Raw genomic sequence first — 7056 nt, 5'->3', positions numbered from 1 at the left:
GGTGAGGGTAATTTCTCTGCCAGAGACTTTACTAAAACTTTTCTGAAGGTTTTTCTCAACATGTATTGGAGGGGCGTTCGAGGAACGCTCTCCACCCTCCCATGTTCTATTTCTAACACACTTTTTGCTGACCTGCGGCCCCGGGAGCTCACGGCCACCAACAGGAAATGCAGCAGATTAACCTCCCACACAAACCTAGAGCCTCATTAGGAAACGCCGGTTCCATTTGGAAGGGATGTTATCCCAGGCCCAGGGGGGTGATCGGGCCCCCTCTTCCACTCCTAACCGAGTGGGTCTACAATTCTTTTGATACTTGCCTGCAGGCATCTTCTTTCTCAGCCGGCGTAATTTTTAATTAACTTGTCCTGTCCCTGGTCAGATTCTTGGATCGGTGGTGTCCTCCAGATGCCCAAGAGAGGTCATCAGCCTTCTTCCAGAGAAAGGTCTCTGTGGCGCCTGAAGATGGGCGACATGGTCTTGATGGGGCACCGGTCAGTCCGTTCCGTCCTCAGCGAAATATCGCTCTAACTCCTGGCTGGCTCGCCAGAATATGTTGCAGAAAATGACAGGCGTTAGACTTTTCAGGATACAGGAAAAGTTTATTTCGCAGCCAGAAAGCTAGCCCATGGCTAACATTGCAAGTTCTGAACAACCTTAATTATCGAAGCACGCATTCTTATACATTCTCAAAAGCATTGCAACATGGAAATACTTAACACATTTCATAGTGGTTACCTTGAGGAGAAAGACTTATAAGGAGATGAGGGTCTTACTTCTCCTTTTGTTTCAGGTATGGCTTACATGTTATTAATGAACTTTAATTGAACTTTGTGGTTTGGACTTTTAACACAAGTTTTGACATAGGGACGTTGGCGAGAACATCCTGTGGTTAGTGAATGGGGACACTTCCTTTAAGTAATTTCTAACTGTCCCTGTTATTCTATTGCAAGTTCCAACTCTTGTCTATGTGACTTTTAATATAGAAGTAAAGGGGTTCTAAGAGGCTGTCCAGCCTGACCTAGTAGGTTTCACACTTAATGTCCAAATCTCACTTTATGGCTGCTTTATGGTCACAATTCATGGATTAGGGATTGGGGATCTCTGTTGTAGATGATAATTGAGGAATGTCTGCAAGTCCTCACTTTTGGAATTAAATCCTCATGGAAGCATGCCAAATGGCAATGGTTGATACTGCAATCTTGTATCTGCCAACCAGATCTTTTTATTCTTGTTAATCTTTTAAGTTATTTAATACTCAGTATTTTCATTCAGATTTCTCCCCGCCTTGCTAACCACTCAAATATTTGATTTTTTATCCCCTGTATTTTTAAAATTTATATATTTATATATATATATATGTCACTATAATAGATTGTATCAAACTGTTATAATAAAGGAGAATCTATAAACAAACAATTAAATCACTTGATCTTATTGGTTTATGCAGAAAAGAAAATGCATCTTCAGAAAATGACACCAGAATTGCCTAAATTTAACAAATATTCCTTGTGAGCAATATGGAAGGAGAGATAAGATAAAGGACTAGACATAAGAGCTTAAATATGACCTCAGTGAGAAAATGTATTATCAAGCCAAATAACCAGCTCAGGCAAAACTGCAGAGCTCATAATCCCTGGCAATACTCTAAAAAAGCTGTCTTTTAAGTGAAATACTTTTCTTCATTTCATTAAGATAATGGCCTTATATGCCGCCTGCCAGTTGGCTGTCCTTTCTATAAACAACAGAACAAAAACCAGCTTATTATACCCACTAACACTACCAATATATCTCAAGATACTCCCCCAGGATTTGGAATTGTTCAATAAATCAATCCATGGTGCCAAGTTAATTATTGAAAGCAAAGGAGAGAATGAACAAATGGCCCCTCTTGGCTCCCAAACAAAGGTGCATGTGGGTTTTTTATTGCCAATAGATAATGCTGCATGAAGTTCACAATTACTTAATGATATGCAGGTTACATATTACACTTCCGTGCAAAATACATTCTTGTATTATAGAATATGGGATAAACAGCTTAGAGACAATGACTCTCCAATAGGCCATAATTTATATATAGGAAAGGGTGCAAGCACTTAGGAAATGCATGATTTCCAATAAATACACCAAAAGAATTATGATCAGTCATCTTGCTGGATAGATAGACAGCAAATTTAAACTCTTATGAAAGTACATAGACTTTAAGCAGCTGTCAATACTATTTGTCGAAGAGCCGAGGTGGCGCAGTGGTTAGGGTGCAGTACTGCAGGCCACTTCAGCTGACTGTTATCTGCAGTTCAGCGGTTCAAATCTCTCTGGCTCAAGGTTGACTCAGCCTTCCATCCTTCCGAGGTGGGTGAAATGAGGACCCAGACTGTGGGGGCAATATGCTGACTCTGTAAACCGCTTAGAAAGGGCTGAAAGCCCTATGAAGCGGTGTATAAGTCTAACTGCTAACTGCTATTGAATGCAGTTTGTATTCTCAAGACCAATCTTCCAATGCAAGTGTTGGTAGTATTTATATTTGTCTTATTCAAAATGGTGCCAATATATTATAGATGCTATTAAACCTAATAATAATGAGAAAAGTTATAAAAGAACTCTATTTTGCAATCACCTTCCCCAGGTTTTACATCTTGACTAGTGCAAAGGATCATTTTGCTAAGTAATTTGATAGTTACTGTTTAATTATTTGTCCCCCCCCCTCTCTCTTTCTTAATTTTTCCCTTAATCTTTCCTCTGTTCCAACCACAGCAACTGAGTGATCCTTTCATTATTATGTGCCCTTTGCCCTGCTGGGTACTTCTTCCATTAAAAAGTAGAAAACAATAGTTTTGATCCAATTCATGAAAACATGGGTGAAGATTGCATTTACTGCAGGCTGAGTGTGGATTGAGGACAATGTATTATTCCTGTCTTCCAAAAATAAGAAGGTAACTTGATTACAGAAAGTATGATTTCAGCAACAGAGTGGTCAATGCCTGGAATGCGCTACCTGACTGTTGTTATATCTTTAAAAACTAAATCTTTAACCTTAAACTGTCTACTATTGACTTCACCCCATTCCTAAGAAGTCTGTAAGGGGTGTGCCTACAGTGCCTGTCCTACTATCCCCATTTATTCATACCAATTTCATTGATATTCATGTTTATTCTTAAATTTATTATCTTGTAAACGATTGACAAATCAAATAAATAAAAATAAGATAAATAAATACCTGTCATTTACACTTAAACAAGAAAGATGTTAACTCTGCCTTTAGAATAATGGAAGCCCCACTGCTTTATAAAAATACTATGAAGTGCCTCACTTGCCCTGGTACTGAGAAGAACACCCCCAACCCAAATTTGGAAATCTGCACAGCCCTCTTAAAAATCACCATTATTTGAAAATGCCTTTAAAGATGCTCCTCAGTTTAGTATCTGTGTCATTATAATAACTTAGATTGGAGGTTGGGAACTATGGCCATATGTTTTTATGACTTGTGGACTTCAACTCCCAGAATTCCCCACACTTGACTTAGATAAATACTGCCTATAGTTTCAGCACAGTAGCAATTAAATTGTTGGCTCTACTTTATCTAAAAAGAAAATACTATTTTTTTAGATGAAAATGAGAATGCACTATTAGCCTTCAAAATTAATATAATAAGGATCTACAATAAATAGATTTTAATCTCTCCCCTTGAGGGAGATGGGTAGTTTAGAAATATGAAATATAATCAAAGAAATAAATATTACAATGCCAATAAATAAAGCCCTGGACTGAAGCTGTTTTTAACTTGTAGACTGAAATGTATGCAAGACTGGATGTTCAGTTCCTGTAGAATGTTGTGAAGTGCAGGAGCTTATCCAGTTTTGGTTACCACAATGTAAAAAAAGAGGTGGAGACTATAGAAAGAGTGCAGAGAACAAAGATGATTAGGGGCATGGAGGCTAAAACATATGAAGAATGACTATTGTCTGTGGCTCTCTAGAGAGACAAAAACATAATTGTCCTAAAAAAACATAATTGTCACAGTAAGATGGCAACTTGTCAGTCTTCCCAAAGTGTTTTTCTAAGGACTTGTTCAGAAGGATAGGCACGGGACAATCAGCCAGATGCCAACTGGAGGATAAATGGTAGTATTGTAGGAAGCAGTTATTTTCTGTCAAGCAGGTACCTTCCTCTGACATTTTGTAATTAGTTTTATAGGATCTGACAGCAGATATTTCAGGAAAGCAAAATATGACATTTGCAACAAAGCAGGTCCTTTTGTTTGGCTGCTTGATGTTGGTTGAATGGGTCTGGCCAGGAGTTCTCTTTGATATGATGAACTCGTATCTCCACTGCTCTCTAGCTCTCTCCACTGCTCTTTCCCAACATACTTGATGAAGAAGAAAGGACAGAGTCTGCAGAAATATCTTTTTCCAGTACCTACTTGATGACAGAGAGGTATTGGGGGGAGGGTGATTTGGGCCATTTACTCTACCTCATCCCACCTTACCTGATGGGGTTTTCATGAGAATAAAATTAGAAGAGGCCTCTATTTTTCTATCTTGAGCTCTTAAACAAAACTCTTGATAACAGGAATGCAAAGGTTACTCTCTTCATCTGCTCTGGATAAATTGGAAAAGCTTTTTGTGTAGGGGGAATAGATGAAAAATTACAGGAGACTTAAGGAAGCACAAATATTTTCTTATCCTTGCTTGATCTTTTTTGGAAAGATTGTTGGTCTTTACCTCAACGTGTCTTTTCAGTAGAGTAGTGGGAGGGGCTACAGTTGGGTATTCTCAAAGCCTGATTGGTCCATAGACTGAGGGAAATACTTTTAACATTTCTCCTTTCCCTGTTGGTTCCCAGTTTCCTCGAAGTCAAATGACGTAAACTGAAAGACAGATATAGAGACAGACCACCCGACCGCCCCTCAACCCTTCTTAGCCACACCTAATCTGAACTAGGGAGGAATATAGTCCCTCCTGCCACTCTACTGAAAAGACACAGTTGCTCCGGTGAAGCTGCCTAAATGGAGCCTGTCACCCTGCTTGCCCAGGGACTGGACAGGGCTCCTGATGCCCCAATGTAGGAAGGGGCAATGTAGGAAGAGGGAATCATGGAACAGCTCTCCTACCACGATCTGAGACAGAAGACCTGGTCTCTTAGGGCTGCAGCTCAATAAATTTAGAATTTTGAAGGAGAAGTCAATTAGCCAAATTTAAACGAATTTTAAACTCACTATTCAATTTCCTCTAAGGAACCAAAGCAGTGCTTGGACCAAAGACTGAGAGGAAACTGGCAACCAACAGGGAGAGGAGGAATGTTAAAAATATTTCCCTCAGTCTATCAGGCTTTGAGAATACCCAACTGTAGCCCCTCCTACCATTTCTACTGGAAAAAGTGCCGATTTTTGTGCATCAGGTTTCCTTGGATCATTAACAAAGGCGGAGTCCATTCAAGGTAAACAGGGCAAATAGTGTGAAGCCTATCACTCTGTTTCAGAAATACAGCTAAAGCTATTGTTCTGACTAGGAAAAGCCACAGCAAAAAGTTGGTTTGGAGAGTTAAATAAGCACAGCTTAAATGAAACCTACTTTCAATTACTTGTGATTTTGGGACCCTGAGATTTTATCAGAGCCAAGAACTCATATAGGTTTCTGCTGTGAAAGTAAGTCATGTTCCATTTTATCCTTTCTGAAAATAGAGAAGATGGCATAGATGATTCATTTAACAGGAATCAGAGAACAGTTTCATATTATGGAAAATATTATTTTTCCCTTCAGATGATCTACTAGGCTCCAATCATTGTAATGTGAGAAAAATGAATAGCTAGAATCCATAACATAACAATACAGATAATTTTCAACACCATCAGAGTGGGTTGCTGATCAGAACATGTGCCAAAATTTCCACAAGAAACAGAGACCAGCTAGTATTTATAATTCCTTAAAACCTTTTGGAAAATTTTAAAGTTAAAATTTCCAGAATTATTGATGCTGCTTTTGCTGTTATAAAATATAACTCAATAATCACCCACAAATATTTAGCTCCTTGTTCATTGATGATGATTTTTACACAATTTTCTGATGACTTATTCTGAATGAACTACAGAAATAATATATATGGATGAAAAATACATATATTCAAATGGGAGATACAGACTTAAATATAGATATATGCAAAATTTTATCAAAAATTGTCTATTTTAGGCAAGTTGTAAATGCAAACGTATCCTCATATGAATATTTTCAGTGGCAATCTGGTATTGAATTAAGTCTGAATCAATAAAGGACTAGAAAATGAGATGATGGAGGAAAAAAGCCATATAAATGGATTTGGGCTTTCCACATTGAATGAAAATCAAGGTTAGTAATAATTAGAATCCAATCTCCTTAAAAATACATGGGAGTTTCCAGGACCTTCACAACAAACCAAAAGATGCTTTCCTAATTACCTGCCAAACTGAAAAGTTGACCTGCTAAAAAGTAGCATGTTTTGTATATAATATGCCCAGAAATAAAAAAAAAGAAAAGAAAGATGCCAAAATAGAAGTGATTTCAAACAGAGAAAGTGAATTAGTATATTACAACTGTCCTGTGCAACTCATTACTATTTTAGGAGACAGTTATATAACCTTCTGAAATCTCCTAGAAAGTAAAAAAATAATGCATTATTATTATTTCCTACACCAGTGATGGTCATGTGCCCACCCCATAACTTAATGCCCCCCTACACCGTGCACATGCACATGTTACCTCTCCCTTCTGCCCTGCCCATGCACACACAGCTTTTTTGGAGCCTGGGGAGGACAAAAATGACCTCCCCTGCTCCCAGAAGCCCTTCAGAGGCTGGAAATGGCCCGTTTTCTAACTTTTGGTGGGTCCAGTAGGTCTGTTTTTCTCCTTCCCCAGGCTACAGGCTCCACTTTCTAGGAGCCTAGGAAGAGCGAAAATGGCTTCCCTACTTCCCGGAGGTCAGAAACGACCCATTTTCCAACTTCCGATTTGTGTGTTGTCGTTTTTCACCTTCTAGAGACTTCAGGAAAGCCGTGTGAAGCCTCCAGATGGTGAGAAATGGCCCAAC

The sequence above is a fragment of the Thamnophis sirtalis genome, unplaced genomic scaffold (genome assembly GCF_051295495.1).
Source record: "Thamnophis sirtalis isolate CommonGarterSnake01/CBP01778 unplaced genomic scaffold, rThaSir2_p1.2 scaffold_4, whole genome shotgun sequence".
Classification (NCBI taxonomy): domain Eukaryota; kingdom Metazoa; phylum Chordata; class Lepidosauria; order Squamata; family Natricidae; genus Thamnophis; species Thamnophis sirtalis.
This window is presented reverse-complemented; position numbering follows the sequence as displayed.